Raw genomic sequence first — 21,784 nt, forward strand, 5'->3', positions numbered from 1 at the left:
AAAGGTAGATATTGTAACCACTTCTTTGGTTCTTGCGAACAATAGGCTCTGAGAATGTCCTCAATGACTTGATTAACTCTTTCGGTTTGCCCGTCAGTCTGCGGATGATATGCTGTGCTGAAGGCTAATTGTGACCCAATAGATTGGAAAAGAGAGGTCCAAAATTTTGATGTGAACTTGGCATCTCTATCGCTGACGATACGCTTGGGTAGACCATGTAACCTAAAAATCTCCTTGATGAATACCCGACTAATATCTGAAGCAGTAAAGGTTGTCTTTACGGGTATTAGATGAGCCACTTTTGTGAGCATGTCAACAACCACGAAAACAGAATCATAACCTCCTGTAGAAGGTAACCTTGTAACAAAATCCATACTGATGCATTCCCACTTCATCTAAGGTATGTCAAGAGGTTGAAGTCGCCCTGGTAATTTGATCCTTTCGGCCTTTATCCGTTGACAAGAAAGACATTGCCTCACATATCGAAGTATGTCTCCTTTCATTCCAGACCAGAAATAACTCCTTCTGACGGCGTGAAGAGTTTTAGCATAGCCTGGGTGTCCGCATGTAGGGCTATCGTGTGCTTCGTATAGAATGGCCTTCTTTAAAGCTGGGTCTCTGGGTACACAGAGTCTATGTCTGTAGTAAAGACATCCTCCCATAAGAGAGTAATCTTTCGCTTCAGGTATCTTATTCTGCTGGACTAATGAAGCCATACGTTGGCACTCTGGATCTTCAAGGGATGCTTCTTTGATTCTATCCCAGATAGGGTTATTTGGAATAGAGGTAGCTCCGAGAAACGATTTTCGGCTAAGACCATCTGCAACTGCATTTTCCTTCCCTGGTCTATACTTTATGTCGAGGTCATATTCCTGTAATAGCTCTATCCATCGCCGTTGTCGCATATTGAGAATGGGTTGAGCAAAAATCCACTTTAAACTCTTGTGGTCTGTAACCAATTGAAACTTGCGTCCAAGAAGATAATGTTTCCATAACTTCAGTGCATGTATAACTGCTAAAAGTTCCGGATCATGAGTGGGATAATTCTTCTCATGATCCCTCAGCTTTCGCGAAGTATACGCCACCGGTCTTCCTTCTTGAGTAAGAACTCCGCCTAGAGCAAACTTACTAGCGTCTGTCGCTACTTCAAATTCTTTACTGAAGTCTGGAAGCTTTAAAATAGGAGCTGAGACCAAGAATTCTTTTAGCTTAGCAAAGCTAGACTCGTGCTCGGTCTTCCAATCGATCCTCATTCCTTTCTTCAAGAGTTTCGTCAAAGGTGCAGCAATACGTGCATAATCCTTGACAAAAATCCTGTACCATCCCGTTATTCCAAGAAATCCCCTTACTTCGCTGACAGTGAATGGTTGAGGCCAGTCAACGATGTCCTTGACTTTGTCTGGGTCTACTGAAATCCCTTCAGCCGAAATGACAAATCCAAGATAGTTGACCTTTGGTGAGCAAAAAGTGCACTTGCTCTCCTTAGCGTAAAGCTGGTGTTCTCGAAGGAGATCAAGTACATTGCGAACATGTTACTTGTGATCTGCTTCATTCTTAGAATAGACTAGAATGTCATCAAAGAAAACCAAGACAAAATCATCCAGGTAAGGTCTAAAAATATCCTTCATAAGTCGATTGAAGCTTGCAGGAGAATTTGTTAGACCAAAAGACATTACTGTGAATTCGTAGTGCCCATACCTAGTATTGAAAGCTGTCTTCGGAATATCTGATTCCTTGATCCTGATTTGGTAATATCCTGACCTTAGATCTATCTTTGTAAATATTCTGGCGCCGTGGAGTCTGTCCAAAAGTTCGTCAATCCTTGGAATTGGATACTTGTTCTTGACAGTTACCTGGTTCAGTCCACGATAGTCTATGCATAGCCTTAAGGTCCCATCCTTCTTCTTTTGGAAAAGAACTGGAGCACCCCAAGGAGAAGTACTGGGTCGAATGAATCCTTGCTCAATGAGTTGCCTAAGTTGTTCTTTGAGTTCGATGGCCTCCGGAAGTGACATTTTATAAGGTCTTTTTGAGATAGGTTCACACCCAGGGATAGTCTCAATCTCATGATCTACCTCTCTGTGTGGTGGAAGATTCGTAAGGTCCTCAGGGAATACGTCATCATACTCCCTCAGCCAGTCTGGTCGAAGTGAGGTATCTGATTGGTCCACCTTATTGAGTCTAACTGCATATATTTGCTAACCCTTCCTTAGTCCCTTCAAAAGTCTGCTGGCCTTAACTAGAGTAGCCTTAGGTCTCCCGTTTTCCCCCTGGATTAAGGCTTCATTTCCCAAGTTATCTGTAAAGGTAAAATTCCCTTGTGCACAATGTATGTGGGCCCTATTTTGCTTTAGCCAGTCCATCCCTAGTATCCCATCAAAGAATCCTAAGGGTAAGGTTCGAAATTGGGCAGAAGTTGGGTGTCCCCCTAAATCAAAGTCAATTTCTCCTGCAGAGTGTTGAGATACTACCTCCTTGCCATTTGCTAACTCGACAAATAGTTTGCTTGACGGATACTTATCTAGCTTAAGTTTTCTCATGCATCTGGGTGAAAGAAATGAAAGAGTACTGCCACAATCTATAAGGAAGTTAACTTGTTCACCTCTGAGAGATCCTGGCGTATGAATGACTGCGTATTGCTCGCAACCATTGGGATTGTCAATTGCAGCATGCAGGGTTGCTCTCTCTACTGCTTCGTCACCCACAGTTGGTTGAACTACTGCGGCATTCACTCTGGCGATAACTCCACGCCCTCGCCCTCTGTTCATTCTTCCACGTCCTCCTCTTCCATTAGCTTGGCCACGCCCACGGGTATTCAAGGGTATGGCATTGGCGTTGGTTGCATGAATGTTCCTGGGGCAATTGGATCTGTAGTGTCCATGCTCGCCGCAACCATAGCATCGAACATCAGGGAACTCCATGGTTGTGGTGGTAGCCACAATAGGGCGCTGGTTATAGGTTTGATTGGCTGGTTTGTTGTCCCAAGCAGTGTTCCTTGCCCTCTTTGCCCAGTGACTCCTCCTATTCTGATTAGCCTTTTGTACTTCGAGAGCTAGAGGTTTAGCCCTCAACAAGGCATCCTGAAGTGTTGACGGCCTGAGAGCCTCCAGCCGAGTGTTCAAGGGATCCATTAGTCCTTGACAGAACCTTGCCACCTATTGTTCCAAGGTCATCTTAGGAGCATATCTCCGAAGAGTGACAAACTTTGCATAGTATTCTTCGACCGTTGAATTCAGCTGCCGAAGTGAAAAGAATTCATTCATTCTCAAGGTCCTATAGGCAGGTGGTAAATAACGTCCCATTATCGCAGCTTTGATGTCTTCCCAGGACTGGGAAGATCCCTTAATATCCATGTCCCTGCAATGTTGCTTCCACCATATCTTGGCATCGCCAGTCAGGCGGAACATCGCAAGCATGGTTTGATTTACGGGTTGGGTTCCCGCAGCTTCAAAGTAATCTTCCATGGCTTCCATCCATACTTCCGCATCTCTCTCCACATTTGCCCCCTCGCCCTTAAAGATCGGAGGTTGGGCTTGTTTGAGGAGAAGCTTCTTCTCTTGCGCAACCGAGTACAGAGCAACAGGCGGTACCTACATGGGTTATACGAAATTCTTGATACCACTACTTGAATTTCAAGAGACACGAGACTTTAATAAAAATTCAAAATTCCACTTTATCAAGAGACAGAGATTCAGAGACAAAAAGCACTTTATTGATGGAATTTTATTACAATCAAAATTCCTCAAGGTTTAGAATGACTGGTGACCGCTTATTACAAGGCTTTATGGATTTGCGTATAACATACGCCTAGGAAATGGTATTGACATGATGCACTACTTCATTCGTGTAATAGTTCTTATACACATTCTTGAGGGGATAATAAACTAAGATATCGGGCCGGAGTTCCGCTTTCAGTAATCCAAAGGTTTTGACTCGGTTTGCTGGGATCACATTGGTGACCTTCTCCAAGAGCCAGTCATTGATAGTTTGGTTGGAGTTGCCCGAAACAGTCTGATCCAATCGAGTGGGCACTAAGTAGAATATCTCTATCACTCTCAACTCTTCTCCCCAACGTATCTTCTTCAAGTCGGTAGCCAGGCATCCTAGCTTCCGAGCATTGATGTAGTAAACCCCTCCTGGAAATGTCCAATCAAGTTCCCATCCTTTATCAATGCGAGTGGAGTGTGGCGTATAAGCCTTCAACAGTATCTCCATGACATCTCGCCTGAACTGGTAAACTGGGGATCTTCGAGCTTGCTCATAAATAAGCTCAAACACTTGGAACTTTTGATATTCGAGCACGGGGTCTTCCTACAACACCAATGCAAGGAATTCGGATCAATGACCTATATACTTTCAGTTCCTTTTAAATGTTCAAACAATACGACTTTATTTTCCCAGCCTAACCTAGGCTCTGATACCAGGTGTGAGGTCCCCACCCCGTCGTATCAAACAACGGATCTGATGGTAAATCTGGGGGCCACTAGATCTATAGCGGAAGCAAACAAAATGGTTCAGGGTTCAACTAGCGGACGATCTCTCATCATAAAGTGAGTCGAGTTCGAGCCTACTAGCAACGAGATCTAGCTCCACCTCGCAGGGGAAGCGTACTTAACTATCTAGCGATCCTAAGACCCACCTTCCAAGAGGAGAGAAGCCTCGAGTGCCTTTTTCCCCATGTTTCAGAGGCACGTACTCTCGAGAATTCCCTGCTCTAGGGCCAATGAGCGTTACTAATATCGAGTAAGCACTATGGGGACAGAGAGTTCCCGACCAATCGGGACCACCCATCTCGTAGGCATTGGCAACCTGAGCCAAGCCCCACTTTCCACCCCCACACTCACACTTCCTCGTGTGACCTAATTACTACCACAAAGGTTGTTCAACATAAATATTCCTTGTTTAATTCCGAATCACATGGTTCGTTAAAACAGCCCTTCAACCAGTATTGCAAACAACACCAAGACAGAGTTCTAGTAAAAATTCTACTCAAACTTATTCATAAAAATTCCAATGTTCTGGAGGTACAACATCCCCCCTCCAGCGAGAGTTCACTCCTCCCATTGTTGCCTAGCTGCCCATACAACTAGGTATGTCCACCGCATAGAAAGCACGTCATGGACACTCCCACCGCATAGAAAGCAAGACGTGGGTTCCCACCTCATAGAAAGCAAGTATTGGGTATCCACCGCATAGAAATCATGTCGTGGATTCAAGAGTCCTAACGAGGAACTCTGCCCCCTGTGATCAGTAGGGGGGTCAGGACTGATTCAACATTGGAAATAAAATGAACATGTCGAGCTAAATTTTTCCTAGCAAACATTCTTTCCTCTTGCAAACAGCATACCCATCAGACATTACCTTCCTACTTTAGAACTTAATGTACAATGATTTCAATGCCGAGGTTTCCGTCGGATTTCTCCAACATGTTTGGGGATATGAGCATTCCTAACTAGCGTATGCAATGTTAATTTAAACAACTTGAATAAAAAATATGATCTACCTCTTCCACTTCTTCATCGATGGCCCGTGAGATGGCCGGTATTTGCTCGTCCATGGGAGCCTTCCCCTTTCCGTTGACATTGCTCGTTCCTGCTTCACGATCATGGGCACCCCCGAAGCGCGTCCTCTTAACCGGGGCCATTTCTCACTACTTTAAATGATTAGCTTGGAGAAAGAGCTAAGGTTCACAAGCATCATAACAATCCAATGGGTAGATTAGTGACATCAATTAATCCCTCCTATATGAGAGTCTAGATTTCCTTCATAAGCAATCACTAAGGATGGCACATAATCCTATGGGAACCGGCTCTAAGATAATTATTCGGCTTGCATGATCAAGAATAATTAAGATTTCACTATTAGAATTACCAGAGAATTGGATTAAGTATGATTAAACTATTTCCTAGCAATTTGATGATGCAGATTTACCCTATGCATATGTGTGAGGAAAAACCAATTCTTAGAGACTTAATGACGGATTAATTTCTCCTTAATTACGTCTTAATGCATAAGAAAAATGAATTCAATTAAGCTGCAATGTTAATGAGTGATTACAATAGTGATTCTCTTCGATCTGTACAAATACTAGCTTACCGATTAATTGCTATGCTATCTAGAGAGAGAAGATTCTGATAATTATGCTCTAATCATTAATTCGAGAGTGAAGAATGGCTGATAATTCAGCTATGGAATGATGATTACATAATAGAGTACGAATAAGGAGAATTTAGAGAATAGTCATAGAGATTTTCGGCTAGGAATAGACATAATGTACGAGAAAATTTGATGGGGGAAAAAGGGATTTTCAGATGGCATTAATTAAATTGTCGTTACCGTGATTAAGAGCTGGGAATCTTCTCGATTTTCTGATCTAATCGAGCTTCTTGAGATGAAAATTCGGCAGCACCTCCCTCCTAGCTTCTTCTTCAATAGGTGTGTGATTCGGCAGCACCTCCCCAATGTATGTGGGTGTGTGTGTATGCACTGTGTGAGTGTGTGTGATCATAAGTGTGTGTGTGTGTGTGTGTGTATGCAGGTCTTTAAATAGGCTCCTACAGGCTGAAAATCGATCTGGGTTGCTAATTGCATCTGGGAGCTTCTCCAGTTAAGCATGGCAAGTCCAGTTCTCTGCCCACCAAGTGTCAGGTTGGCTTGGTTAACTGGTTCTAAGACTGAGTTGTAGGCTTGGCAGCTTTCCCAAGACTCCCACAAAGCAAGAGGGCGCCCCCTAGCTGCTATAGCTGATCTGGAGTGGGCTGGAACCTGTTCCCACACAGTTCCGGGCCCCCGGTACCTCCCCGGACAATTTTTAGGAAAATTGGTTCTAGGCTAAAACGGGTCATACGAATCGGATTTTGATGCCGTAAATTGCCATACGAAGCTCTAACTAAGGCGTACTGGCCCGAGTACCTGCCATATTTAGCAGCCCCCGGGGTCCAAAAATGCATTTTTTTCGAATTCGGGGTACGGGTGCAGATTTTCGAGACGGTCAAGACTGGACGGGTCGGGTGACCAAAAACTTACTATTTTTGGAAATTTTTCACAAAAATTATTTTAATTCACATTTTCAAGCTTTATAACATTCTAAACATCATGGCACCGACAGAATCTGGAAAACTGCTAAAAATAGTAACTTATTCCATTGTATTCATTTCGTGGTACAAGGGTGCTCTTGTGATCGGGTCAGAGACCTTACACCACCAGATGGTCTTTTGTCTGGCATCTACATTACAAGTTGATCAGTACCTTATGCTATATCTAATCTGCATACCTCTATATGTCTACACCCAATCCTCTCTATACACCTAAATATATGTATACCTAAACCTAAACACTTTCCTCTCTATCTAATGTATAGAGAAGGTAGAGATAGATAGAGATTAAAGCTTTGGTTACTACTTTTCTTGGCCTTTAAAAAAATACACTCAAGTAACTACACTCGTGCTTTAGAATATTGTTTATTTCAAAGAATAGCGGAGTGGGTTTAGCAGTGCTAAGCTAGCACCGATTCTTATCAAGTTTGCTAATAGATCAATAATGGTTAATTCGTAGGCAAGTCTAAAAAGACTCCATTAGTAAGACCGTAGTTCTCGATGGTGTCCCCCAAACCCATGTTTATATGTGTGTGCGTGCATGTTCGTAGGAAAGAAAGAATGCAGAGAAGCCTTACGTAGTCCATTAAACACCAAGCCTACTGCAGTGCAATGAAGAACAATCAACAAGGAGTATGGTAGGCAATAAATAATCCATGCTATATTAAGTTGGAGAACCTCCACAAAAAGTAAGCTGGCCAACTAGCCTTATTCCTCTCAAGCATGTCGCAAGCCAAGTAGGGAGCACCAAATTAGGGATGTAATTAGAAACCTACATTATTGGACTGCATATCAGTCATATTTATTTACAAGGTAGGTGCAAATTTTCAATTGAGTAACAACCTCCCGTGATGTGCCCAAAGGTTTTCCTGTGGAGCTAGTACTTCTTGAAGCAATTGTTTTGTATCTACGAATAATTAATCATGCTAGAGTTCGAATCCATTATGAGTACATGGTATTCCAAGGAATCTAGCTTGATATGCTATATTTGTACACAATTTTAAAGGTCAAAATGTGTATGTTTATGAGTGCATAAGCAGTTTCTATTCCTGTAAACAATCGAAATATACCAATGTTATGAGTTTGTGTGTGTAGAATACAATAGAGAAAGAGATGAGAGAGAGAGAGAGAGAGAGAGAGAGAGAGAAAGAGCGGTGATATGGGAGAGGGACAGAGATAGATACTGGGGGAGGTAGAACAAGGAAGGAGCTTGAAGGTGTAGGTGCAAAAACGGAGGATTTTTTGAGCATAGTACACTACAAATATGCGGCATACTCTTCTCTCCCTTTCCTTTTTAGGTTTCAGATATTATTGCAGATATTTTTGTGGTTCTATTCGCGAGTATTACCGTGGATATTAACGCAATGTTTTTTCAAACGGATACAAAAGTATCTGAGGTAGGACGGGACGTAAAAACCACTTCCCTCTACCCTTAGAATATATGAGATCCTATCTATAGCCTTTTAATTTTTTTAATCGATTCTTTTTTTATATAGATAATTGATAATGTACTTACTTTTGTACTAACATACTATTGAAAAATTAGCTATCTACTCTAATAACAATTTAGCATTGTATAGAGCACATGTTTATTTCTACTATTTTTAGAGATTTTGTTTTTAATTTTATTCCTTTTATACCATTTACTATTAAAAATATAGTTGATACCTAATCCACTAATTAATTGTTTTCTTGTAGGGAACATATGGTTTATAATAATGTTTTTAATTAATATGTCTCTCTTTCTCTTTCCGAGGTAGGGGGGGGGGGGGGGGGGGGGGGGGGGGGGTATAAACCACCTCCCTCTACCCTTAGATTGTATGATATCCTATCTATAGTCTTTTGATTTTTTAATAAATCTTTTTTAACAAACAATGATAGTCTAGCTACTTTTGTACTAGCATACTATTGAAAAATTAGCCATCTACTCTAGAAACTACTTAGTGTATAGAGAACATGTATATTTCTACTAATTTTAGTACTAATTTGTAATTTCTTTTGTACCCCTTACTATTGAAAATTTAGCCATTTACTGTAGTAACTATTCTAACTATAGGCTCATGTATGTTTAAAAGCTATTTTAGAGATTGTTTTTAATTTATTGTAGTTCACTTTAATTCTAACTCTCTTTCACGTGTATACAAGACGGTTGGGATGATCTTGTCCCTATGAAAGGCCTTGAAGGTGATCGATGGCTCAAGCACAAAATCCGTTGTCCTTGCATCAAGTGCAAACAGGCAATCCCTCGCTTGAGACGCATTTCTTTGGAGCACATGGAGAACCAAAAGCTTTGGAGTCCTCAAAAAAGCACTCGAGTAGATGAGAACTCCCCTCACCCCTCTCTTAAGGAGATCCCCCATTGGTCTGTGTTTGGTGGTCGTGATCTGTGGTCGTGATCTGACAACAAGATGGAAGGAAAACAATAAGAGCTATTAGGAGAAGGCATGGTGCATGGTGACCCTCTCACTAACCCTACTTTGATAGCTTCTCCTCACGTGTCTCATGGACACTTTGAGCTTGAGGTTGATGAGTTAGTGGCTCTCAAAGGAAACATGTGTGAGGAGGATTGTAGAACACGCACTCGACGCACAGGAGCAATGGAGAACATGCTGCTATCAAGTGTTCGAAAACCTGTTTATGATGGTGCACAATACTCGATGCTCTGGGAATCATTGAAAGTCCTCAACTTGCAAGAAAACTTTGGTTGGAGCAATGCAAGTGTAGATGCACTCCTTGGGTAAATTCTATCCATGGCTTTTTATACATGGCACTCCCTTCATGGAATGGGATTGCATTTGTATTAATAATATTTTTTCATTGTAGTCTAATGTGGAAAATTCTTCCTAAGATCACCACATGTCCCTTGGATCATCGACAAGATAGATCGTACATCATTGCACTTGGCATGGAGTAGGAGCGCATCCGCGCAAGCTTCAATGATTGCATAAGTACTATACTGCAATGAGCACGCACATGTAACATCATGTCCCGTGTGTGGGGAAGCACACTACAAGATTGGAATGAGTGGTGTGCACCTACCCCTTAAGGTATTGAGACATAGTCGACTAATCCCTTGCATTCAGCACATGTTTGAAAGAAGGTCTATGGTGAAGCTTCTCACATGGCCGATTCGCCTGCATGGAGGTACATAGAGACTTAGTGGCTAGAGTTTTAGCTAGAGCCACGACACTTTAGACATGGAATGGCAAGCGACGATGTCAATCCCTTTGGCACTAGGTCCACTTCATGGAGCACTTGGCCTGTCGTGATCATCAATTACAATATTCCACCATAGGAGACAACCAAGAAGGGAAATATACTTCTTTCCTTGCTTTTGCTAGGGAAGTACAACCAAGGAGACAACTAAGAAGGGAAATATACTTCTTTCCTTACTTGTACTAGGGAAGTACAAGGTGGAAAATGTTGATCCCTACCTCAATCCCCTCATTGAGGAGTTGGAGGACTTATGGAGAGACATCTCTAATGTAGATATGTCACTTCCAAAGGAGAGGAGAGAAGACATTGTGAGGGGAATCCTTATGTGGACTATGCACATAAGGATCTAGGAGATTTTTGGTATGTAGTTTTCATTCTCATCTCTAGTTACCATTTGTAGTTTGAAGCTTCCATTTTAACAATGTGAATTAATGTGTGCAGGGTTGTCCACATCGAGCCACAATGCTTGCCCTACTTGCAACCAATCATTGGTAATAGAGAGTCCAAATGCCTTGCACAAGGTAATCTATTCAAAAAACCATCATTTCTTACCCCAAGGTCATAGAAAGTACAAGGCTCCAACAAATGGGAAGATGCCTCTAAAGCACATGATGGTAGATTGGGAAACTATTTGGGATGAGTACTACAACAGTGATCCGGCCCCCACTTCTCAACCAAAAGGTATGTCAAGGTATTCCATATTTTTAAGGCTTCCATATTTGAAGGACTTAAAAATACAACACCTTTTGGATCCCATGCACATATTCAAGAATGTAGCTCACACCCTATGGGACCACGTTGTTGGCAAAAAAGACTCATTGGGGGTGGAGGAGGATTTGAGGGCCTTGAAATGTTCCCCGTCCTCCGCCACTCCACATTGAGCTCCCAATGGAAATATTGTGCTTCCTAAAGCGCCATGGATGCTAAATAAAATCAATAAAATAAAATATAATATGGCCCATTTGTATGTAAATATTCCATTATATAAAGGGCCTAAATATGAGAAATTTTCATAAGTACTTTGGTATTTATTTAAATATTTCTATCTAGGTGTGAGTTATTTGTCTATGTATGCTATGTACATTGACTCACCATTACCTGAATTTTTCTTACCATTTTGCATACTCTTTATTCCACATAGAAATATTATCGTATTTTTGGTGCGAGTCCACTCCATGAAAAAACCTCAAAAAAAATAGCTTCCACCATAAGTCATTTCCTTTCACTAAACTCCTATTTTCTACATGTATTTTTCCCTAGATCTTGTAAATAAATATATATCAATAAAAACAAATGAGGACCCTCCTCATTTGTTTCCCTGTATTATCATATATTTATTTATTATATATATATATATATATAACTCACACTATTCTAGATTCCATAAATTGTTTATATATACTAGCATATTTGTTAACATCATATACATATATCATATTTATGCTTAATCCAAAACCATGCATATTTTCAAACCCCTAAGAATCTATTAGGTCATGCTCTCGTGCAAGGAGGAGCTTACCTTTGGAGCCTTATGAAAATTCAACAAAAAGGGAGCCACTGAAGACTTTTTTGTGAATAGACATAGGTTTTTTTGGTGGGAGTTTTTATATTCATCTCCACTCTTAATTTGAAGCGGTAGTTTGAAAACAAAATGTGGACCAAAAGATGAATACTCACATAAATTTGTTTGATAATTTTTAAAGCTACCACTGATGAGATAAGATTTTTTGAGTGGATCCCAGTCTGTCCAGTTTTCTCACAAAGTAACCCATAGTCTTCTCTCACCTCCTTTCCTACTTCCAAATACACACACTCATTCATCTCCATCCCTCACTCAAACTTGCAACTTTTATGGCTTCTTTCATCTTCTTCACCATTCTCATCTCTCTCTAGAATCAAACTCATATTACCATAACCTCTTCATCCTTTCACAAAAAGAGAAAAAATCAGTAAAAATTCAAGCTCAAGCTCTAAAAAATGAGGAGTTTGATCATGGAAAATTCAACTTTTTCATGGTCACTAAAACTACACCGACAGAGTTCTACAACCGCTCATTTACTAGAGGAGATAGGTGGAAAATTCCCTTCCCATTTTGTGGTTTCTATCAAATTGTGTATATTCTAATCCTTCTCTTACTTTTTATCATTGTATAAATCGTATAATGCACCTTCAGTGCATATGCCATGTAATTTTACCCCATCCTACTAACTACTAACACTAACCACTAACATGACATAGCCATTGACCTAACCATAAAAGACACCCTCACCTCAAGCCTACATGTGCATAGTAACTCTCTCTCTCTCTCTCTCTCTCTCTCTCTCTCTCTCTCTCTCTCACCTTATCTACCATCAATAATGCTCTCTTTTGAGCCCACATCCATGACTCAAGCAGACAAAGAAGGCCTGCAATGTTTTGATATTCAGTAAAAAAACATAATTTTCATTTGTTAGCTTGTAGATTAGGATTTCCAGTAATCTTAATGAGAGGTCTCCAACCTATAAATAGGCCCCTCTCCTTCTTGTAAAGAAACTCCAACATCACACATAGCACCCCAGCACTCTTTGCAAGAGGAGAAACTTAGGACAATCACTTTGTGAGCTTCACCTTTGGTGTGAGAGAATCTTTCAAGCTACACATTAAAAGTGAGAGAGCACGATTTCAATATCTCAAAACCACTATTGTATATGTTGCTCCATCATCAATAATTGAGGTTTGGTGTATCAACAACGTGATTCGACATTCAAATCTTCATACTTCCATTCAAGGTGAATTCAAGGTGACTTGTGTATTTTAAGTTTGTATCACTTGATCTTATTTGAGAAAGTGTTTTAGTGTGTTTTTCATTTCCAATTTTTTTGTCCATTTTTTGTCTATTGTAAGAGGGTATTGTCCACACCCCAAGGCAATATGTGTGTGTTGGCAATGTTTAGCATTCACTAAGCATTGAGTTAGCTTTGTACAAGCTCTACGATAACATCATAACAAACCATATCCATTTGCAAGTCACAAACAAGGTATTACGCAAGTTCCATTTATTTCTTTCTTCCCTTTGCTCTGACTCTCTCTTGCATCATTTGGTGTATGTCTTTGTGTGAGATTTCTTGTGTGCATTTTGTTGCACCTCCTCTTGGTTGTGACAAAATCTCTCTTGCCTCCTATTTTGCATCCCATAACTAGGTGGTGCCCCTATCTTGTTTGGGTTTGGCTATATGTTTGTTGTTGTGTTGTGCTTGTGGCTACTCTAGCCCCAATTGAGCCACACGGGCGCCGTGAGGGGTGTTTGGAGGTCGCCTCTCTCGTTGTCCGCCCTTAAAGACCTCAATTTTGGTGCCCCCACAGAGGAGGACTTGTGTATGGTTTTGTGTAGGTTCAACCTTACAATAGTCAAGTAGTTTGCATGAATCAGGAGAGTTTGTATGATCCTTTCATTCCCATTGCAAGGCAAAAGATACACGTATTTGTTAGTACTAAGCTGCAATTTTAACGTGTAATTTGTAGGATTTTAGGTCCTCTTAGGTTGGACGGGATAAATGCTTCACTAGATTCTTATTTTTTGCCTCTCATTAGGTACGACCTTAGTTTGGACATCTATATTTTTGTGTTGTTTTAAGCACTAGGTTGGATAATGGCCTAAGAGTAGAGGTTTTTTGTCTTCCATTTCACTTCACACATTAGAATAAAGATTGAAATTAGTAGAAAGATCCATTTTCAACAATATATGGTGTTTATGTTTGGTGCCCAAAGAGTAGGAGAAATTCTTACATCACTAAACCATGTCATCCTACCTCTTGTTGACTATCATAGATTATTTAATGTGCATCTTTTTATTTTGTTGTAGAATAGATTGCAATTTAGAAAACATTATCATGTAAATACTTTTAAGAAAGAAAAAATGTGTTGTTACTTTGAAATTGATTCAATGGAGGCCCAAGCCAAATGTCAGGATATCCTCTCTTTTTTGGAGAGCCTGGTGAGGATGTCGAGCTATTTCTAGCAAATTTCAAAATGGCTTGCCACATAAACAAAGTGATAGGAGATGAGGAACGGTTAGAAATGTTTGAGGTAGTTTTGAGAAAGGATGCTAGCACTTAGTTTCACTCTCTATCTCACGAGGTTAAGGGAAACTATAACAAAGTAATTGATCATTTCAAGCTATGGCAAGACATCGTTTCTCACAAGCAAAATGACTTAGATGACTACTACATGTATAAACAAGAGTTTCTACGTCTTTGGGCTATATGGGTAAGAAATGTTACCAACCCTGATGATGGTGCATAGTTCCTAAATGAGGAGAGGTTCATAGACGGTCTCTTTCCCACGCTCAAGATAAAAGTTGAGGTGGGTGCAAACTCAAGTGCCTAAGGGGAGAGGTTGCAATAGAGAGTCTCTTGCAACTTTTCAACACCTCATGAACATGGTGTTTCAAGCATTCTTTGGAAAGTCCAGTAGAGTTTTTATTGATGATTTTTGCATTTATACCTCAAAATCATTGCATCTACAAAAGTTAGAAGAGGGTTTGAAGAAACTCTATGACATGGGAGGTCAACTCAACCCCGACAAGTGCCCCATAGGTGAGAATGAAGTCATCTTGCTTGGTCACAAAGTTTCTTACAAAGTCATCGAAGGGGATCCTTCAAAGGCAAAGACTCTTATTGAGTTACCATCACCCAAGAGTCTTAAGGAGGTCATCTCATTCATTCAAAAGGTGAATTATATGTCACGCTTTATTCAGTTAGTAGCCTCGGAGTTACTTTACTCCTTGCAGAAATTGACACAACAAGTCGAGTTTGTTTGGTCTGATGAGCTTGAAGAATATTTTTGTATCATCAAAATCAATCTGTCAGAACTACCAGCACTTATGCATCCGTGTTGGGAGTAGACATTCTTTGTTAGCTCTACTGGTGGGAAACAAATAATTGGTTCTATTTTTCTACAACAAGATCCCCAGAGTACTAGGATGCGACCCATCTACTTTTCTACTAGGGTCATGAATGCCTTGGATAGAGGCTACACAGAGGAAGAACTCATGATGCTTTCTCTCATGTTTGCGATGAGAAAGTTTAGATTCTACTTGCTACCAAAACCTTTTGTAATTCTCTGTAAAAAAACTGTTCCTTAGGTGTCATCTCAAATGAATCTTAGTACTAGGATCTCTAAGTGGATTATGGAGTTGCAAGAGTTCCAATACTCTTTCAAGGTAGAAGATAGTGTGCGTGCACAATTGGTAGGGATTCTCACTTATAGGGTACATGAAAATGAGATTAAGGTTCCTGAAGTAAAGACTCTACCATTACCACCATAAAAAAGTTTTCCTAATGCTTTTACATTATTCTTTCATGGAGCTTTTTGACGAGCCATACGAAAAGCAGGGGGAGGGCTAGTGTTGCTCAACCCAAATGGACAAGTGGTCATGAAAGAGAAGGTCAATCTACCCGGATCAACTAGCAACAATGAAGCAAAGTATGACATACTACTTCATGGTTTGAAGATGTGAATTATTCAAGGTATACAACGTCTCATGGTAAAGGGGGATGAACTTCTCATTGTGAAGCAAATCTTAGGCATTTGAGCATGCAAGAATGAAAGCCTAAGGACAAAGGTTCATATCACCGTAGGTTGTTTAATCAATTTGAAGAAGCGCAATTGTATCATACTCCTAGGAAATAGAATGAAGATGCTGATTTACTTGCACAACAAGCAGTTACATGTGTTGAGAAAGAAGTGTCGGTCATCATGGTGGTAAGAGCTGTCAAAAGCAACCAAGATACCAGGGATTGGAGTCATTGACTCTCATTGATTAGCTACATTTTGGAGGGCGAGTTTCCACAAGACTTCACAAAAGCTCAGAAGAGGAGACTCATGAAGAAGGCAAGTTTATATCTCTTCCTAGAAGGTTCCCTCTATCAAAGAGGGAAGGATCAAGTGTGTAGAAGAGTACCAACTATTGAGGAAATTCTAGTCATTTAAAAAGGTTTTCATGAAGAGGCATGTGGTGGTCATTTTGCATCGGGCCAATCTTGCATGTGGATGTCCAACATTGGTGTAAAAACTGTCACAACTCTCAGGTAAATGGAAATAGAAGATTGGTGCATGGCCCGAGGAAAATAGTGATTGCAAATAGACCCTTTGCAAACTTGGGCATTGATGCTATGGGTCCTCTACCTAGAACAAAATAGGGTAAACTCTACATTCTAGTGGCTATAGATTACATGACTAGGTGGGTAGAGGCTCAAAGTGTGGCAATGGTAAATGGGAAAACATTGAGCAGGTTTGTCTACACTAATATCTGTTGTAGATTTGGCACACTCTTGGAGATTGTTTATGATAATGGTCTAGGTTTCAAGAAGGTTTACTGATGGAAGTTTGTGAAGAGCTTCACATTCTACATCGTCATATCACACCCTACTACCCACATTCAAATGGTTTGGTGGAGAAGGCTAATGGTTTTATTGTAGGCATCATTAGAAAAATGGTGAAAAACAAGACAAAGTTGTGGGATGACTTCTTGGATGGTGTCTTTTGGGCATATCAAACCACATACTGGGAGGCCACAGAGTTCACAACATTTCACTTGGTGTATGGTCAAGAGGCTTTGAAACCAATTGAGATCAACATTCCAACAATGTGACTTCATAGAAAAGCAGCACAAGATATTCAAGAAGCATGGATGGATTGACTTCTTCCCTTAGTAGAACTTGAGTGGGAGAGAGAAGCGGCTTATGAGTGCTATAAGAGGGAATCTATACAAGCAAAAGAAAAGCTCAACAAGAAGCTGAAGGACAAATGCATCAAGGAAGGAGATCTTGTGCTAAGGTATGACAATCGACTTGATAATCATTTTGATGCCAAGTTTGAGAGACTAGATGGAAGGGATCATACATTTGTCAAAAGGGCTTTCAATTCAAGTTACTAACAGTTCATGGACTTGGATGGTAAAGAGCACTCTAGGAAGGTAAACGGGTATCGGTTAGAGCCCTACTTGAGTTGCCTTCTACGAAAAAGGATATGCAAGAGCATCGCCAGAAGCTATATCATCATGTAAGTCTTGTAGTTTGGTTTGTGTCAGTAGTTCAAGATAAGGTGAAGAAGAACTACAAAGTGAAGAGTTTTTTGAGGCACCAAAAACGAAACCACTCTCATTGAAAAATATGCCTTTTGATGGTATATAAATGTACCATCATCCTGGGGGAGGGCTCATGATAGCCATTTTTTGGCTCTCCATAATTTCCATAGTGATCTACCTCACCCTATCAAAATCACTCAAACATTGTGGCTATCGCTAACTTTTCATTGTACATAGGCGTGTGTGAGTTAGGGGACTTTTCCATATCTCCTTAAAACCCTTCGCTAGGTAGTCATTGGGTTAGTTGATCCAAAAAAGTAAATAAAATAAAAAAAATAAAATATATTATGGCCCATTTGTGTGTAAATGTTTCATTGTATATAGGGCCTAAATATAAGGAATTTACATAATTATGGATATCTATTTAAATATTTCTACCTAGGTGTGCGTTATTTGCCTATGTATGCTATATACATTGACTCAACATTACCACCATTTTTCATACTCTTTATTCCATATTGAAAATTTTTCATGAAATCTTCTCTTATTTTTGGTGTGAATCCACTCCAAGGAGAAAACTCAAAAGAAATACCTTCCAACATCAGTCATTGCCTTTCTACATGTATTTTTCCTTACCTCTTGTAAATAAATATACATCAATAAAAACAAATGAGGGCCCTCCTCATTTGATTCCCTATATTATCATATATATATATATATATATATATATATAACTCACACTATTCTAGATTCCATAAATTGTTTATATATACTAGCCTATTTTTTTCATCATATCCATGTATATTATATTTATGCAGAATCCAAAATCATGCATATTTTCAAACCCCTTAGGATCTATTAGGTCATGCTTTCATGCAAGGAGGGGCTTTCCTTTGGAGCCTAACATCATAACAAACCATCTCCATTTGCAAGTCACAAACAAGGTATTACACAAGTTCCATTCCTCTCTTTCTTCCCTTTGCTCCTACTCTCTCTTGCATCATTTGGTGTGTGTCTTTGTGTGAGATTTCTTGTGTGCGTTTTGTTGCACCTCCTCTTGGTTGTGACAAAATCTCTCTTGTCTCCTATTTTGCATCCCATAACTAGGTGGCGCCCCTATCTTATTTGGGTTTGAATGTGGGTTTGTTGTTGTGTTGTGCTTGTGGTTTCCCAAGCCCCAATTGCGCATCATGGGAGCCTTGAGGGGTGTTTAGAGGTCACCTCTCTTGTTGCCTGCACCGAACCGCCTCAACATAATATCTACAACTCCCTTATGAATGTCTTTGAATGTTCCACTCAATCTTTTAACAAGTTCCCAATCAACAATAGTGGATGTAAGATCAAAATTTATGAAAGCAAGCCAATCCACTTAAAGTTTGGAAACAAAAATGTTTCACTAAATACATGTAGATGTCTGCATTAATCTGAGTTCAAAACCATGTCTTTGATAAACTAAACATGTTATACTTTGGCTTGCTATCCAGTCCTTGTTACTTTGAAAGCACAAATATGACCTTTCTAGTGATTTTTAACTTCATCTTGTTTGGTTTTCTTCACTTGGTGTGCACCTTTTACAAGAGGAAAGCATGGTTACCCAATCATTCATGAAAATATATAGGTTTCCAAATTCCACCCTCTCTCATGTTATGAAATGCACAAGAGGTTTTGTTAGAAGGGCGATGAGAGGAATCCATTGAAACTCAAAGGTAATGACTGGCAGAAGGTAATACACACGAGAAAAACTAAAAGTTTCAAAAAAGGGAGGATAATGAAAAATTACATCTCTACTTTTTGTATCATTGTAAATGGTTTAGTTTTTAGTGTCTTAATAGAAGATCTCATATCTTTGTGCACTATGCTTAAATGATTATGGACTTTTTAAAATAAAAAAATAATATTTTTAAACCTCTATGTGCCCCTTCAAAATGACCAAAACATCTACTAATTTAGAGGTTCTTAAAAAAATAAAGAGTTCTATAAACATTTCAAGTAAAAATTAAAAAAAAGTTCAATTTAAAGCAGACAAGACTATCTTGTTTTTGTACATCTCTCAATATTCTGTTTTTCTTTTCATTAAGCATGTGATAAGCAAACAGTTCTCTTTTAGTCGCTTTTCCCCCTAATGACATGTGTCTTCATGGAATTTGTGGGGAAGGATAGAAAGTGCAAGAACATAATCATGTTGCCTCTATACCGCTCAAGATTAACTATGTGAAAGAGTAAAATTGCATACTGCTACTACTACAAGTCTTGCCAAACTCCAATATCATCATCTTGCCTAATGTCGGGCACCTGCTGCTGGCTTCTCCCTGTGTTGACACAAACTGGGTGCACCAATGTGATGGGTTGCACCCTACTTACCCATTGGCCAGGAAATATAAGTGGGTAGTAGATCTAGTTACAACTAGCAACACCTTGACTTGCAACAAATGATTCCACTTAAGCTATACCATGGGATGCATCATCCCTTTGTACTCACCCAAAGTCCTCCACCTCCACTAATTCCTCGACTTGTAGAAGCCTCTATTTTCTCACTTCAACCCAACACCTTTGGTCTCCATTCCCCTTCCCCACCATCACCTTGCCCCTCCAAAAACAACAAGATAAATTTCATACAACTTGTTTTACTTCACACCTCTGGCAACAAGAAAACAAATCAAGGCTCAAGCAGGGAGCTAAACATACCTTCATGATGATGATGATGGACACATACCCACACTTGTAAGTTGTGAGACTTCCCTTCAAAGATTTCATTAATGTGATCACAAACACGTAGAACACATGATCATGTTAAAGGTTCATGTGACTGTTGCGGGAGAGAATCACGCCACCTAAAAAGTGCATGCAACACTACCTAGATCAACATAATGTCAATCGAGTACATAGATGACATGATGGTTTCATGGGGGCAATCTCTTTAGCTTGTTAGGCTGAGACCATCCCACACATACAACACTCTGGAAGGCCAACTAGATCACAATCAATAATCTCACTGCTCTCAACTACACCACCAACCCACATGCACACTAATGGAAGGAAACTCACCAAATCATACTAGAATTATACAAAACTTAAGGAACACCATCTCCTCACTAGGATACACCTATTCCAAATCCTCCACACTCAAAACCCTCACTCTAGACCCAGGTACAAAAAATGTGTATAAAGAGAGAGCAGCCTATGAGTACCTATGTGTAGCTTATGTCACCACGACTCTAATGACTACTTGCGCACAAAAAAAAGACATTGTTTGATACACTTTCGGTCACAAATAGCTTTAGATGCATTAGCATGTATGCTCCACTCCATATGGAATTCTTGGATTTGTTATGTATCTCTCTCCAAGCCTATCGCAATGGTGGAGTCAGATCCCCAATGTGATGAGAGAGCAGGGAATTGTATGAGGATGAAGCTGACACTCTCTGTCTCTTTTTCTCTCACACACAGTCAATGACAACTCAAAACTTTGATTATGATTAAGTTCTTTTACAAAATGACCTAGGCTACCATGGGTTAAAACCTAAAACAGAGCTCAATGGGTCAAATGGCTTTGTATTTACAATCTAAAAGTGCCATTGCATCTCAGCTTCTGCATCTCAGCTTCAACAACTAGAATAGCTACTCATTAACAAATGATGTTTATAACCATAATCCATAACATTTCATAACTCTCAAAAAATAAGGCTTTGCTGAGTTATGTCATACTATTGACCCATGGGTCAACACTCTCCCCCTTCAAATTCATGTCCTCCTTGATATGACCCGGTTGTTAATGTTGGTGCGGTCTTTGTTGTCATTATGCTTTCTTGTGCTCCACTGCTTGTACTTTTGTCAAACCACAACAAGAAGTATGATCCATGAAAATCATAATTGATGACAAACTTTATGTCCTCACATCCAAGCCCCGAGCTGCAATATCTGTTGCTATCAGTATAGGGCTATTTATAGATCTTAATTTAGAAAGAACCCAATCTCATTCAGCTTGACTCTTATCACCATGGATAGATAAATCTCCATCCATCACTCACTGTAGTATTTCTGCCAATTTTGAGTATTTCTCATTCTCAAAAACAACTTCTACAATCTGTAGAACTGAATGATTAGCTTTCAGATCTTGGGAGCCAATGACAACTTTGTAGAGATTTTGTAGAGATTTTCTAGCTAGACCTTCAACTTCTTTAGGCCAAGTTGCACTCCAATACAAAGTCTGTGTTGTCAAGCCAAATCTGGGAGATATTTTTTCTGATTTGAGGTTCAAAACCCATGTCCAACATTCGATCCACCTCATGAAGGACAAGATATGTAGCCCTACAAAGGTTGGTTTGTCTACCATTTGTGTATGCTCTTCTTTGTTGGTGACTCCTTTGTTCTTGCATCAAGGTGATTAAAGCCGCATTTTCCACTGTTA

The sequence above is a fragment of the Adiantum capillus-veneris genome, chromosome 26 (assembly GCF_014529385.1).
Source record: "Adiantum capillus-veneris isolate H3 chromosome 26, ASM1452938v2, whole genome shotgun sequence".
Taxonomy (NCBI): Eukaryota; Viridiplantae; Streptophyta; class Polypodiopsida; order Polypodiales; family Pteridaceae; genus Adiantum; species Adiantum capillus-veneris.